This window comes from Ranitomeya imitator, chromosome 7, assembly GCF_032444005.1.
Source record: "Ranitomeya imitator isolate aRanImi1 chromosome 7, aRanImi1.pri, whole genome shotgun sequence".
NCBI lineage: Eukaryota > Metazoa > Chordata > Amphibia > Anura > Dendrobatidae > Ranitomeya > Ranitomeya imitator.
In genome coordinates, this window is record NC_091288.1 from 141284655 (window position 1) to 141297811 (window position 13157).

Sequence of the window (13157 nt, forward strand, 5' to 3'; positions counted from 1 at the left end):
AGAAGTGTAAATCCACTGGTTTTATTTTGAAATGCTTGATGCCATCCTTTATTCTCTAAAGAAAGTTATATCGTCTAATTCCTTTTTAAGCGTTTCGACAGCAGAGATTTTTTTTCTCTCAACTGCACTATGTTTTGACTGTGGTAAAGACTTGTTTAATGTCATACAAGAACAAAAGTCCACCTTTTTTTTGCTAAAATGACCCAAACTGAGATGAAGAAAGAAAACCACTGCTGACGTTCGAAATCAAGATTTTCTGTTTACTAAACAGGCACTTAGACCAACTAAGCCAAAGGACAAAAAGGTGTGATACTTTAGAAAGCCTGCTTAGCGAGTCAGATGCATAAAGAGGAGGAATTTCAAAATAAAATCCACTGGTTTTAAGTTGTCATGCTTGATGCCATCTTTCTTCCTTTTTGGCCCTAATACAGAAGACATTCTTCATCTCACAATTGCACTATCAGTAAAGACGTAGCCAAGGTAAATTTGAGGTTTCATGCAAGTGAAAATCCCATTTTTAAGATAGGAAGTTTCTTTTTGAGATGATGAAAACAAGGCACTGCTTAGATTCGAACTCAGGATCTCCTGTTTACTAGACAGGCGCTTTAACCAACTAAGCCACAGCACCACAAGCTGGAAAGCCTATGAAATGCAATAGAATCTGGATCGATGACAAGGCCTTGGGTTTTGAAGTTCCATAATTGAATGATCCATCTTCTAGCACAGCTTCAACTTGGTACTTGTTTTTCTTCCAAGTTATGACACAGAATAGGCAGATTGAAGGAATGCCACAGCAGGGCCAAAAGAGTTTGCCCCAATCTAACTGTAAAGAATAGACACTGTAATATCTTCAATGAAAACACACTGACCCGTAAAAATAATCATTACATCTTTTCTCCTTAGCGCATGTGCGCCATGTAGACGAGGTGGCCGAGTGGTTAAGGCGATGGACTGCTAATCCATTGTGCTCTGCATGCATGGGTTCGAATCCCATCCTCGTCGGTTTAATCTGCTTGTTTCATGTTGTATTGTTTTCATTTCTAGCCAAAGCGGTAGATACGTCAAGCTTGAAAGTTTATCTTCCTTTTTAAGAAAGCTGCTATCAAACTTTGCAGAGTTAGAAGTGTAAATCCACTGGTTTTATTTTGAAATGCTTGATGCCATCCTTTATTCTCTAAAGAAAGTTATATCGTCTAATTCCTTTTTAAGCGTTTCGACAGCAGAGATTTTTTTTCTCTCAACTGCACTATGTTTTGACTGTGGTAAAGACTTGTTTAATGTCATACAAGAACAAAAGTCCACCTTTTTTTTGCTAAAATGACCCAAACTGAGATGAAGAAAGAAAACCACTGCTGACGTTCGAAATCAAGATTTTCTGTTTACTAAACAGGCACTTAGACCAACTAAGCCAAAGGACAAAAAGGTGTGATACTTTAGAAAGCCTGCTTAGCGAGTCAGATGCATAAAGAGGAGGAATTTCAAAATAAAATCCACTGGTTTTAAGTTGTCATGCTTGATGCCATCTTTCTTCCTTTTTGGCCCTTATACAGAAGACATTCTTCATCTCACAATTGCACTATCAGTAAAGACGTAGCCAAGGTAAATTTGAGGTTTCATGCAAGTGAAAATCCCATTTTTAAGATAGGAAGTTTCTTTTTGAGATGATGAAAACAAGGCACTGCTGAGATTCGAACTCAGGATCTCCTGTTTACTAGACAGGCGCTTTAACCAACTAAGCCACAGCACCACAAGCTGGAAAGCCTATGAAATGCAATAGAATCTGGATCGATGACAAGGCCTTGGGTTTTGAAGTTCCATAATTGAATGATCCATCTTCTAGCACAGCTTCAACTTGGTACTTGTTTTTCTTCCAAGTTATGACACAGAATAGGCAGATTGAAGGAATGCCACAGCAGGGCCAAAAGAGTTTGCCCCAATCTAACTGTAAAGAATAGACACTGTAATATCTTCAATGAAAACACACTGACCCGTAAAAATAATCATTACATCTTTTCTCCTTAGCGCATGTGCGCCATGTAGACGAGGTGGCCGAGTGGTTAAGGCGATGGACTGCTAATCCATTGTGCTCTGCATGCATGGGTTCGAATCCCATCCTCGTCGGTTTAATCTGCTTGTTTCATGTTGTATTGTTTTCATTTCTAGCCAAAGCGGTAGATACGTCAAGCTTGAAAGTTTATCTTCCTTTTTAAGAAAGCTGCTATCAAACTTTGCAGAGTTAGAAGTGTAAATCCACTGGTTTTATTTTGAAATGCTTGATGCCATCCTTTATTCTCTAAAGAAAGTTATATCGTCTAATTCCTTTTTAAGCGTTTCGACAGCAGAGATTTTTTTTCTCTCAACTGCACTATGTTTTGACTGTGGTAAAGACTTGTTTAATGTCATACAAGAACAAAAGTCCACCTTTTTTTTGCTAAAATGACCCAAACTGAGATGAAGAAAGAAAACCACTGCTGACGTTCGAAATCAAGATTTTCTGTTTACTAAACAGACACTTAGACCAACTAAGCCAAAGGACAAAAAGGTGTGATACTTTAGAAAGCCTGCTTAGCGAGTCAGATGCATAAAGAGGAGGAATTTCAAAATAAAATCCACTGGTTTTAAGTTGTCATGCTTGATGCCATCTTTCTTCCTTTTTGGCCCTTATACAGAAGACATTCTTCATCTCACAATTGCACTATCAGTAAAGACGTAGCCAAGGTAAATTTGAGGTTTCATGCAAGTGAAAATCCCATTTTTAAGATAGGAAGTTTCTTTTTGAGATGATGAAAACAAGGCACTGCTGAGATTCGAACTCAGGATCTCCTGTTTACTAGACAGGCGCTTTAACCAACTAAGCCACAGCACCACAAGCTGGAAAGCCTATGAAATGCAATAGAATCTGGATCGATGACAAGGCCTTGGGTTTTGAAGTTCCATAATTGAATGATCCATCTTCTAGCACAGCTTCAACTTGGTACTTGTTTTTCTTCCAAGTTTTGACACAGAATAGGCAGATTGCAGGAATGCCACAGCAGGGCCAAAAGAGTTTGCCCCAATCTAACTGTAAAGAATAGACACTGTAATATCTTCAATGAAAACACACTGACCCGTAAAAATAATCATTACATCTTTTCTCCTTAGCGCATGTGCGCCATGTAGACGAGGTGGCCGAGTGGTTAAGGCGATGGACTGCTAATCCATTGTGCTCTGCATGCATGGGTTCGAATCCCATCCTCGTCGGTTTATTCTGCTTGTTTCATGTTGTATTGTTTTCATTTCTAGCCAAAGCGGTAGATACGTCAAGCTTGAAAGTTTATCTTCCTTTTTAAGAAAGCTGCTATCAAACTTTGCAGAGTTAGAAGTGTAAATCCACTGGTTTTATTTTGAAATGCTTGATGCCATCCTTTATTCTCTAAAGAAAGTTATATCGTCTAATTCCTTTTTAAGCGTTTCGACAGCAGAGATTTTTTTTCTCTCAACTGCACTATGTTTTGACTGTGGTAAAGACTTGTTTAATGTCATACAAGAACAAAAGTCCACCTTTTTTTTGCTAAAATGACCCAAACTGAGATGAAGAAAGAAAACCACTGCTGACGTTCGAAATCAAGATTTTCTGTTTACTAAACAGGCACTTAGACCAACTAAGCCAAAGGACAAAAAGGTGTGATACTTTAGAAAGCCTGCTTAGCGAGTCAGATGCATAAAGAGGAGGAATTTCAAAATAAAATCCACTGGTTTTAAGTTGTCATGCTTGATGCCATCTTTCTTCCTTTTTGGCCCTAATACAGAAGACATTCTTCATCTCACAATTGCACTATCAGTAAAGACGTAGCCAAGGTAAATTTGAGGTTTCATGCAAGTGAAAATCCCATTTTTAAGATAGGAAGTTTCTTTTTGAGATGATGAAAACAAGGCACTGCTTAGATTCGAACTCAGGATCTCCTGTTTACTAGACAGGCGCTTTAACCAACTAAGCCACAGCACCACAAGCTGGAAAGCCTATGAAATGCAATAGAATCTGGATCGATGACAAGGCCTTGGGTTTTGAAGTTCCATAATTGAATGATCCATCTTCTAGCACAGCTTCAACTTGGTACTTGTTTTTCTTCCAAGTTATGACACAGAATAGGCAGATTGAAGGAATGCCACAGCAGGGCCAAAAGAGTTTGCCCCAATCTAACTGTAAAGAATAGACACTGTAATATCTTCAATGAAAACACACTGACCCGTAAAAATAATCATTACATCTTTTCTCCTTAGCGCATGTGCGCCATGTAGACGAGGTGGCCGAGTGGTTAAGGCGATGGACTGCTAATCCATTGTGCTCTGCATGCATGGGTTCGAATCCCATCCTCGTCGGTTTAATCTGCTTGTTTCATGTTGTATTGTTTTCATTTCTAGCCAAAGCGGTAGATACGTCAAGCTTGAAAGTTTATCTTCCTTTTTAAGAAAGCTGCTATCAAACTTTGCAGAGTTAGAAGTGTAAATCCACTGGTTTTATTTTGAAATGCTTGATGCCATCCTTTATTCTCTAAAGAAAGTTATATCGTCTAATTCCTTTTTAAGCGTTTCGACAGCAGAGATTTTTTTTCTCTCAACTGCACTATGTTTTGACTGTGGTAAAGACTTGTTTAATGTCATACAAGAACAAAAGTCCACCTTTTTTTTGCTAAAATGACCCAAACTGAGATGAAGAAAGAAAACCACTGCTGACGTTCGAAATCAAGATTTTCTGTTTACTAAACAGACACTTAGACCAACTAAGCCAAAGGACAAAAAGGTGTGATACTTTAGAAAGCCTGCTTAGCGAGTCAGATGCATAAAGAGGAGGAATTTCAAAATAAAATCCACTGGTTTTAAGTTGTCATGCTTGATGCCATCTTTCTTCCTTTTTGGCCCTTATACAGAAGACATTCTTCATCTCACAATTGCACTATCAGTAAAGACGTAGCCAAGGTAAATTTGAGGTTTCATGCAAGTGAAAATCCCATTTTTAAGATAGGAAGTTTCTTTTTGAGATGATGAAAACAAGGCACTGCTGAGATTCGAACTCAGGATCTCCTGTTTACTAGACAGGCGCTTTAACCAACTAAGCCACAGCACCACAAGCTGGAAAGCCTATGAAATGCAATAGAATCTGGATCGATGACAAGGCCTTGGGTTTTGAAGTTCCATAATTGAATGATCCATCTTCTAGCACAGCTTCAACTTGGTACTTGTTTTTCTTCCAAGTTTTGACACAGAATAGGCAGATTGCAGGAATGCCACAGCAGGGCCAAAAGAGTTTGCCCCAATCTAACTGTAAAGAATAGACACTGTAATATCTTCAATGAAAACACACTGACCCGTAAAAATAATCATTACATCTTTTCTCCTTAGCGCATGTGCGCCATGTAGACGAGGTGGCCGAGTGGTTAAGGCGATGGACTGCTAATCCATTGTGCTCTGCATGCATGGGTTCGAATCCCATCCTCGTCGGTTTATTCTGCTTGTTTCATGTTGTATTGTTTTCATTTCTAGCCAAAGCGGTAGATACGTCAAGCTTGAAAGTTTATCTTCCTTTTTAAGAAAGCTGCTATCAAACTTTGCAGAGTTAGAAGTGTAAATCCACTGGTTTTATTTTGAAATGCTTGATGCCATCCTTTATTCTCTAAAGAAAGTTATATCGTCTAATTCCTTTTTAAGCGTTTCGACAGCAGAGATTTTTTTTCTCTCAACTGCACTATGTTTTGACTGTGGTAAAGACTTGTTTAATGTCATACAAGAACAAAAGTCCACCTTTTTTTTGCTAAAATGACCCAAACTGAGATGAAGAAAGAAAACCACTGCTGACGTTCGAAATCAAGATTTTCTGTTTACTAAACAGGCACTTAGACCAACTAAGCCAAAGGACAAAAAGGTGTGATACTTTAGAAAGCCTGCTTAGCGAGTCAGATGCATAAAGAGGAGGAATTTCAAAATAAAATCCACTGGTTTTAAGTTGTCATGCTTGATGCCATCTTTCTTCCTTTTTGGCCCTAATACAGAAGACATTCTTCATCTCACAATTGCACTATCAGTAAAGACGTAGCCAAGGTAAATTTGAGGTTTCATGCAAGTGAAAATCCCATTTTTAAGATAGGAAGTTTCTTTTTGAGATGATGAAAACAAGGCACTGCTTAGATTCGAACTCAGGATCTCCTGTTTACTAGACAGGCGCTTTAACCAACTAAGCCACAGCACCACAAGCTGGAAAGCCTATGAAATGCAATAGAATCTGGATCGATGACAAGGCCTTGGGTTTTGAAGTTCCATAATTGAATGATCCATCTTCTAGCACAGCTTCAACTTGGTACTTGTTTTTCTTCCAAGTTATGACACAGAATAGGCAGATTGAAGGAATGCCACAGCAGGGCCAAAAGAGTTTGCCCCAATCTAACTGTAAAGAATAGACACTGTAATATCTTCAATGAAAACACACTGACCCGTAAAAATAATCATTACATCTTTTCTCCTTAGCGCATGTGCGCCATGTAGACGAGGTGGCCGAGTGGTTAAGGCGATGGACTGCTAATCCATTGTGCTCTGCATGCATGGGTTCGAATCCCATCCTCGTCGGTTTAATCTGCTTGTTTCATGTTGTATTGTTTTCATTTCTAGCCAAAGCGGTAGATACGTCAAGCTTGAAAGTTTATCTTCCTTTTTAAGAAAGCTGCTATCAAACTTTGCAGAGTTAGAAGTGTAAATCCACTGGTTTTATTTTGAAATGCTTGATGCCATCCTTTATTCTCTAAAGAAAGTTATATCGTCTAATTCCTTTTTAAGCGTTTCGACAGCAGAGATTTTTTTTCTCTCAACTGCACTATGTTTTGACTGTGGTAAAGACTTGTTTAATGTCATACAAGAACAAAAGTCCACCTTTTTTTTGCTAAAATGACCCAAACTGAGATGAAGAAAGAAAACCACTGCTGACGTTCGAAATCAAGATTTTCTGTTTACTAAACAGGCACTTAGACCAACTAAGCCAAAGGACAAAAAGGTGTGATACTTTAGAAAGCCTGCTTAGCGAGTCAGATGCATAAAGAGGAGGAATTTCAAAATAAAATCCACTGGTTTTAAGTTGTCATGCTTGATGCCATCTTTCTTCCTTTTTGGCCCTAATACAGAAGACATTCTTCATCTCACAATTGCACTATCAGTAAAGACGTAGCCAAGGTAAATTTGAGGTTTCATGCAAGTGAAAATCCCATTTTTAAGATAGGAAGTTTCTTTTTGAGATGATGAAAACAAGGCACTGCTTAGATTCGAACTCAGGATCTCCTGTTTACTAGACAGGCGCTTTAACCAACTAAGCCACAGCACCACAAGCTGGAAAGCCTATGAAATGCAATAGAATCTGGATCGATGACAAGGCCTTGGGTTTTGAAGTTCCATAATTGAATGATCCATCTTCTAGCACAGCTTCAACTTGGTACTTGTTTTTCTTCCAAGTTATGACACAGAATAGGCAGATTGAAGGAATGCCACAGCAGGGCCAAAAGAGTTTGCCCCAATCTAACTGTAAAGAATAGACACTGTAATATCTTCAATGAAAACACACTGACCCGTAAAAATAATCATTACATCTTTTCTCCTTAGCGCATGTGCGCCATGTAGACGAGGTGGCCGAGTGGTTAAGGCGATGGACTGCTAATCCATTGTGCTCTGCATGCATGGGTTCGAATCCCATCCTCGTCGGTTTAATCTGCTTGTTTCATGTTGTATTGTTTTCATTTCTAGCCAAAGCGGTAGATACGTCAAGCTTGAAAGTTTATCTTCCTTTTTAAGAAAGCTGCTATCAAACTTTGCAGAGTTAGAAGTGTAAATCCACTGGTTTTATTTTGAAATGCTTGATGCCATCCTTTATTCTCTAAAGAAAGTTATATCGTCTAATTCCTTTTTAAGCGTTTCGACAGCAGAGATTTTTTTTCTCTCAACTGCACTATGTTTTGACTGTGGTAAAGACTTGTTTAATGTCATACAAGAACAAAAGTCCACCTTTTTTTTGCTAAAATGACCCAAACTGAGATGAAGAAAGAAAACCACTGCTGACGTTCGAAATCAAGATTTTCTGTTTACTAAACAGGCACTTAGACCAACTAAGCCAAAGGACAAAAAGGTGTGATACTTTAGAAAGCCTGCTTAGCGAGTCAGATGCATAAAGAGGAGGAATTTCAAAATAAAATCCACTGGTTTTAAGTTGTCATGCTTGATGCCATCTTTCTTCCTTTTTGGCCCTTATACAGAAGACATTCTTCATCTCACAATTGCACTATCAGTAAAGACGTAGCCAAGGTAAATTTGAGGTTTCATGCAAGTGAAAATCCCATTTTTAAGATAGGAAGTTTCTTTTTGAGATGATGAAAACAAGGCACTGCTGAGATTCGAACTCAGGATCTCCTGTTTACTAGACAGGCGCTTTAACCAACTAAGCCACAGCACCACAAGCTGGAAAGCCTATGAAATGCAATAGAATCTGGATCGATGACAAGGCCTTGGGTTTTGAAGTTCCATAATTGAATGATCCATCTTCTAGCACAGCTTCAACTTGGTACTTGTTTTTCTTCCAAGTTATGACACAGAATAGGCAGATTGAAGGAATGCCACAGCAGGGCCAAAAGAGTTTGCCCCAATCTAACTGTAAAGAATAGACACTGTAATATCTTCAATGAAAACACACTGACCCGTAAAAATAATCATTACATCTTTTCTCCTTAGCGCATGTGCGCCATGTAGACGAGGTGGCCGAGTGGTTAAGGCGATGGACTGCTAATCCATTGTGCTCTGCATGCATGGGTTCGAATCCCATCCCCGTCGGTTTATTCTGCTTGTTTCATGTTGTATTGTTTTCATTTCTAGCCAAAGCGGTAGATACGTCAAGCTTGAAAGTTTATCTTCCTTTTTAAGAAAGCTGCTATCAAACTTTGCAGAGTTAGAAGTGTAAATCCACTGGTTTTATTTTGAAATGCTTGATGCCATCCTTTATTCTCTAAAGAAAGTTATATCGTCTAATTCCTTTTTAAGCGTTTCGACAGCAGAGATTTTTTTTCTCTCAACTGCACTATGTTTTGACTGTGGTAAAGACTTGTTTAATGTCATACAAGAACAAAAGTCCACCTTTTTTTGGCTAAAATGACCCAAACTGAGATGAAGAAAGAAAACCACTGCTGACGTTCGAAATCAAGATTTTCTGTTTACTAAACAGGCACTTAGACCAACTAAGCCAAAGGACAAAAAGGTGTGATACTTTAGAAAGCCTGCTTAGCGAGTCAGATGCATAAAGAGGAGGAATTTCAAAATAAAATCCACTGGTTTTAAGTTGTCATGCTTGATGCCATCTTTCTTCCTTTTTGGCCCTTATACAGAAGACATTCTTCATCTCACAATTGCACTATCAGTAAAGACGTAGCCAAGGTAAATTTGAGGTTTCATGAAAGTGAAAATCCCATTTTTAAGATAGGAAGTTTCTTTTTGAGATGATGAAAACAAGGCACTGCTGAGATTCGAACTCAGGATCTCCTGTTTACTAGACAGGCGCTTTAACCAACTAAGCCACAGCACCACAAGCTGGAAAGCCTATGAAATGCAATAGAATCTGGATCGATGACAAGGCCTTGGGTTTTGAAGTTCCATAATTGAATGATCCATCTTCTAGCACAGCTTCAACTTGGTACTTGTTTTTCTTCCAAGTTATGACACAGAATAGGCAGATTGAAGGAATGCCACAGCAGGGCCAAAAGAGTTTGCCCCAATCTAACTGTAAAGAATAGACACTGTAATATCCTCAATGAAAACACACTGACCCGTAAAAATAATCATTACATCTTTTCTCCTTAGCTCATGTGCGCCATGTAGACGAGGTGGCCGAGTGGTTAAGGCGATGGACTGCTAATCCATTGTGCTCTGCATGCATGGGTTCGAATCCCATCCTCGTCGGTTTATTCTGCTTGTTTCATGTTGTATTGTTTTCATTTCTAGCCAAAGCGGTAGATACGTCAAGCTTGAAAGTTTATCTTCCTTTTTAAGAAAGCTGCTATCAAACTTTGCAGAGTTAGAAGTGTAAATCCACTGGTTTTATTTTGAAATGCTTGATGCCATCCTTTATTCTCTAAAGAAAGTTATATCGTCTAATTCCTTTTTAAGCGTTTCGACAGCAGAGATTTTTTTTCTCTCAACTGCACTATGTTTTGACTGTGGTAAAGACTTGTTTAATGTCATACAAGAACAAAAGTCCACCTTTTTTTTGCTAAAATGACCCAAACTGAGATGAAGAAAGAAAACCACTGCTGACGTTCGAAATCAAGATTTTCTGTTTACTAAACAGGCACTTAGACCAACTAAGCCAAAGGACAAAAAGGTGTGATACTTTAGAAAGCCTGCTTAGCGAGTCAGATGCATAAAGAGGAGGAATTTCAAAATAAAATCCACTGGTTTTAAGTTGTCATGCTTGATGCCATCTTTCTTCCTTTTTGGCCCTTATACAGAAGACATTCTTCATCTCACAATTGCACTATCAGTAAAGACGTAGCCAAGGTAAATTTGAGGTTTCATGCAAGTGAAAATCCCATTTTTAAGATAGGAAGTTTCTTTTTGAGATGATGAAAACAAGGCACTGCTGAGATTCGAACTCAGGATCTACTGTTTACTAGACAGGCGCTTTAACCAACTAAGCCACAGCACCACAAGCTGGAAAGCCTATGAAATGCAATAGAATCTGGATCGATGACAAGGCCTTGGGTTTTGAAGTTCCATAATTGAATGATCCATCTTCTAGCACAGCTTCAACTTGGTACTTGTTTTTCTTCCAAGTTATGACACAGAATAGGCAGATTGAAGGAATGCCACAGCAGGGCCAAAAGAGTTTGCCCCAATCTAACTGTAAAGAATAGACACTGTAATATCTTCAATGAAAACACACTGACCCGTAAAAATAATCATTACATCTTTTCTCCTTAGCTCATGTGCACCATGTAGACGAGGTGGCCGAGTGGTTAAGGCGATGGACTGCTAATCCATTGTGCTCTGCATGCATGGGTTCGAATCCCATCCTCGTCGGTTTATTCTGCTTGTTTCATGTTGTATTGTTTTCATTTCTAGCCAAAGCGGTAGATACGTCAAGCTTGAAAGTTTATCTTCCTTTTTAAGAAAGCTGCTATCAAACTTTGCAGAGTTAGAAGTGTAAATCCACTGGTTTTATTTTGAAATGCTTGATGCCATCCTTTATTCTCTAAAGAAAGTTATATCGTCTAATTCCTTTTTAAGCGTTTCGACAGCAGAGATTTTTTTTCTCTCAACTGCACTATGTTTTGACTGTGGTAAAGACTTGTTTAATGTCATACAAGAACAAAAGTCCACCTTTTTTTTGCTAAAATGACCCAAACTGAGATGAAGAAAGAAAACCACTGCTGACGTTCGAAATCAAGATTTTCTGTTTACTAAACAGGCACTTAGACCAACTAAGCCAAAGGACAAAAAGGTGTGATACTTTAGAAAGCCTGCTTAGCGAGTCAGATGCATAAAGAGGAGGAATTTCAAAATAAAATCCACTGGTTTTAAGTTGTCATGCTTGATGCCATCTTTCTTCCTTTTTGGCCCTTATACAGAAGACATTCTTCATCTCACAATTGCACTATCAGTAAAGACGTAGCCAAGGTAAATTTGAGGTTTCATGCAAGTGAAATTCCCATTTTTAAGATAGGAAGTTTCTTTTTGAGATGATGAAAACAAGGCACTGCTGAGATTCGAACTCAGGATCTCCTGTTTACTAGACAGGCGCTTTAACCGACTAAGCCACAGCACCACAAGCTGGAAAGCCTATGAAATCTAGGGAAGATGTAAGCACCGATCAAACCTTTCAAGTGGTTAACTTAACAAGACAACATTGAGTTGAGTTTCATTCCATGCACACAGAAACGTGGAACAGGATTTCATTCTCAGTCATGACAATTAAGAAACCAAGTAAATTATGAATAGCATTCATTCAACGACATTGACAATTTGCAGAATGCAATAGAATCTGGATCGATGACAAGGCCTTGGGTTTTGAAGTTCCATAATTGAATGATCCATCTTCTAGCACAGCTTCAATTTGGTACTTGTTTTTCTTCCAAGTTATGACACAGAATAGGCAGATTGAAGGAATGCCACAGCAGGGCCAAAAGAGTTTGCCCCAATCTAACTGTAAAGAATAGACACTGTAATATCTTCCACGAAAACACACTGACCCGTATAAATAATCATTACATCTTTTCTCCTTAGCGCATGTGCGCCATGTAGAAGAGGTGGCCGAGTGGTTAAGGCGATGGACTGCTAATCCATTGTGCTCGGCATGCATGGGTCCGAATCCCATCCTCGTCGGTTTAATCTGCTTGTTTCATGTTGTATTGTTTTGTTTTCATTTCTAGCCAAAGCGGTAGATACGTCAAGCTTGAAAGTTTATCTTCCTTTTTAAGAAAGCTGCTATCAAACTTTGCAGAGTTAGAAGTGTAATTCCACTGGATTTATTTTGAAATGCTTGATGCCATCCTTTATATCCTAAAGAAAGTTATATCATCTAATTCCTTTCCCTAAAGAAAGTTATATCGTCTAATTCCTTTTTAAGCGTTTCGACAGCAGAGATTTTTTTTCTCTCAACTGCACTATGTTTTGACTATGGTAAAGACTTGTTTAATGTCATACAAGAACAAAAGTCCACCTTTTTTTTGCTAAAATGACCCAAACCGAGATGAAGAAAGAAAACCACTGCTGACGTTCGAAATCAAGATTTTCTGTTTACTAAACAAGATACTGCTGAGATTTGAACTCAGGATCTCCTGTTTACTAGACAGGCGCTTTAACCAACTAAGCCACAGCGCCACAAGCTGGAAAGCCTATGAAATCTAGGGAAGATGTAAGCACCGATCAAACCTTTCAAGTGGTTAACTTAACAAGACAACATTGAGTTGAGTTTCATTCCATGCACACAGAAACGTGGAACAGGATTTCATTCTCAGTCATGACAATTAAGAAACCAAGTAAATTATGAATAGCATTCATTCAACGACATTGACAATTTGCAGAATGCAATAGAATCTGGATCGATGACAAGGCCTTTTTAAGAAAGCTGCTATCAAACTTTGCAGAGTTAGAAGTGTAATTCC

The 13157-nt window shown here is 38.6% G+C and overlaps 9 non-coding genes across 9 annotated transcripts; all 9 read left to right on the plus strand.

The window, feature by feature from the left end:
• Window positions 1–920: 920 nt before the first annotated feature.
• Window positions 921–1002, plus strand: TRNAS-GCU (transfer RNA serine (anticodon GCU)). Its single transcript has one exon. It is a non-coding gene; the product is annotated as a tRNA-Ser (tRNA).
• A 1037-nt stretch (window positions 1003–2039) lies between these two features.
• On the plus strand, window positions 2040–2121 carry TRNAS-GCU (transfer RNA serine (anticodon GCU)). Its single transcript has one exon. It is a non-coding gene; the product is annotated as a tRNA-Ser (tRNA).
• A 1037-nt stretch (window positions 2122–3158) lies between these two features.
• Window positions 3159–3240, plus strand: TRNAS-GCU (transfer RNA serine (anticodon GCU)). Its single transcript has one exon. It is a non-coding gene; the product is annotated as a tRNA-Ser (tRNA).
• A 1037-nt stretch (window positions 3241–4277) lies between these two features.
• TRNAS-GCU (transfer RNA serine (anticodon GCU)) lies at window positions 4278–4359 on the plus strand. The gene has a single exon. It is a non-coding gene; the product is annotated as a tRNA-Ser (tRNA).
• Window positions 4360–5396: 1037 nt separating this feature from the next.
• TRNAS-GCU (transfer RNA serine (anticodon GCU)) lies at window positions 5397–5478 on the plus strand. Its single transcript has one exon. It is a non-coding gene; the product is annotated as a tRNA-Ser (tRNA).
• A 1037-nt stretch (window positions 5479–6515) lies between these two features.
• TRNAS-GCU (transfer RNA serine (anticodon GCU)) lies at window positions 6516–6597 on the plus strand. The gene has a single exon. It is a non-coding gene; the product is annotated as a tRNA-Ser (tRNA).
• A 1037-nt stretch (window positions 6598–7634) lies between these two features.
• Window positions 7635–7716, plus strand: TRNAS-GCU (transfer RNA serine (anticodon GCU)). Its single transcript has one exon. It is a non-coding gene; the product is annotated as a tRNA-Ser (tRNA).
• Window positions 7717–9872: 2156 nt separating this feature from the next.
• Window positions 9873–9954, plus strand: TRNAS-GCU (transfer RNA serine (anticodon GCU)). The gene has a single exon. It is a non-coding gene; the product is annotated as a tRNA-Ser (tRNA).
• A 1037-nt stretch (window positions 9955–10991) lies between these two features.
• On the plus strand, window positions 10992–11073 carry TRNAS-GCU (transfer RNA serine (anticodon GCU)). The gene has a single exon. It is a non-coding gene; the product is annotated as a tRNA-Ser (tRNA).
• The last annotated feature ends 2084 nt before the right edge of the window (window positions 11074–13157 follow it).